A 2,683-nucleotide genomic window follows, 5' to 3' on the forward strand; every position below is an offset into this window, starting at 1 on the left:
TAGTGAATAAATGAAATAATCATAACTAAAGGACATATGAAAGCACGTATTTCTGTACATTTCGAAATAAGGTGCATTAAAAGTCAACAAATCCTTGATTCATTTTAATATTTTAATTAAAAAACGTGTCTCCACGTCGTATTCAATAAAATTCTAGTGCATTTAATCTATTAAATAACAGCAGAGTGTGCAAGTTTTTGGATATGGTACCATTTATTTTAGTAATAAAGTACCACATTTCAGCTATCATTTTGTTAGGGTGGTTACACAAAATGTTATTTGATCCTTGCTTCTAGAAAATCCTCAAGCTTTCTAACAGCTTCATGTGGCAGTAAACATTTGATTTTAAAGTTGTTTTAAGCACTATGCATAATTAAAGTTTCACTTTCGTGACCACATAAAGCCTGTAAATGTGGTGTTTACATGGAATAATCATAATATGAGTTTACCTTATGCTACGAACCCAGAGGAAACAAGCAATAAAACAAGCATCTTCCATCCGAAGGCTTGTGGTTGCATTTCAGGGCAAAGCAAAACACATTGTTGAACAACAATATAAAATGTGGGAAACTATTAATTGGTTATTCTACAATTAATTGTACTAATTATACAACAATTGGAAAATACTATAAATTGATCAACTGTTTGGCGTGATGACGTTTAATGTCTCCGACAATGCCTGTAGTCCCATTTAGCAACTTCTTAGCAACCGTCTTTTTCAAGAAACATAACAGTTTTAAAAAATCACGAGTGGGGTTTAACTGGTGTGTTTTATGTCATAGAATAAAACGTGAAAGTATTTTGAGCTTGTGATAACCACGGACCTTATTTTAGGGGATTTAATCAAACTCCCATTCAAAAAATTGACTCTGGGACGATGGAACCGGAAGTGTTAAAATGCTAACTCGTTTCCGGGTTTTTTACCTACAAAGTAATGTCATAGTTCCACCACTTTATAGACCTTTTTAGTGCCGACATCACAATTATGTCACAGCATTAGCTGGAGGCAAAACAAAGGAATAACTGGAGGAGGCCAATAAGGAGCTTAAAATGTCATCTTTGAGTGTCAGAATCGATGGCGTACAGGCTCCAATTTTAAATTTTATCACATACCCGCTGCCATTGCCAGACAAAAAAATGACGACAGCTGTGGTTAAACGTAATAAAACGAGCAGCCTGGACAGAAGTGTGCAGCGCACACTTCATATCAGTTAAGGTTAAATAAACTGTTGTCTTTTGTTGGTAAGGATTATGGTTTGGTTACCAGTCAAAAAATTTCTCATGCATGCCCACCTAGTAAGAAATTGGGGAACAAGTTAACTGATGACCAGAGACTAAACATAAAGGAAACCGTCTGTGTTCTTTCGCGTTCTACAATTGCCATAAGTGCAATTGTAGAGAGGAGGAACAGTGAAGGCCCGTGCTATGTGTCAGGTGTGTGTTCAAGTAGTTGCATTTGCTTACAATTGCCACTGTTAGTACATAGTTAAAGGCATCTAAAGATTTATATGCCCTCAGTTTCTATTTACTATACGCGTTCGGATCTGGTAGGTGTGTCTGTGTTCTGAACCATCTGCAGCCGTGCCAATGAAGATTGTGGAAGATCGACATAACGAATTACAATAATCCAGGCGTGATGTGATAAAAGCATGAATGACTTTTTCCAGATCTTGAAAGGAAAGTGATGATTTAAGTTTGGAGATGATCCTCTGCTGTAAGCAGTTATATAAACAAACACTCTCGCTGTATTTGCATGTAACACTAGTGTGGCTGGTGATGACTCAGCAGATTAGTTTGGCAAATTACGTCCGAAAAAAATGGTAAACCCCGATCGATATAAACATCAGAAATTACCATTAACATGCATGACGTATACTAATCAGATACAAAGGTATTTATGTACACATTACACAGAACATAACCTGTAGCATAAACAAGGATTGACAGTCATCTCGTACCGGTGGGCATCGCGAATAATGGAACGTGCAGGAAACAATTATTAAACTTCAGTTCCTAGGACAGGCTTTCTGACAATCAAATAAATCCAATTATTTACCACTCAGAATAATCTGTAATGCATGTTTTTATATGCCAGTAGGTAAACTTAGGCCCAATCCCAATTCTACCCCTTAGCCCTTCCCCTTTCCCCTACCCCTCCGTTTCGCGCGTTCACGTGAAGGGGTAGGGGTGTCTCAATTCTCTTTTGCTTGGAGGGGTAGGGGTAGGGGAAGGGCCAGATAGCCCTTCAAACGAAGATTTTTCGGGACCACACTTCAAACGAAGGGGTATGAATTATCTCAGCGTAAACCGGCTTCAGCGGCAACATGGCTGCCCGAGAGAACAAAAAGACACAAATGTAAGCATTTTTTGGCATTAATAAAGATTTTAACGAAAAGTAATCATTTGTTTTATGTTACATTCAATCGTGAGTTCATATTTATGGTCATGTTACTCAAAGAAATGTTTGCAAAAAATCGCTAAAGTTTGCTAACGTCATATCATTACAGACTGCACGATAGTGCCACAACATATGTTCATCATGTCTGATCAGGGCGATAACCACCGTAGACATTGAGGGGGGCTAGTCCCCCCAATAATTAGAAATCACTAAAACCTTTTCTCAAATATGGCCAATTCGAGAGAGAGAGAGAGAGATGAAAGTTGCGTGTATGCGCGTCTGTGC

Source organism: Sinocyclocheilus rhinocerous, unplaced genomic scaffold (genome assembly GCF_001515625.1).
Source record: "Sinocyclocheilus rhinocerous isolate Xijiao unplaced genomic scaffold, SAMN03320098_v1.1 scaffold369, whole genome shotgun sequence".
Lineage (NCBI taxonomy): Eukaryota > Metazoa > Chordata > Actinopteri > Cypriniformes > Cyprinidae > Sinocyclocheilus > Sinocyclocheilus rhinocerous.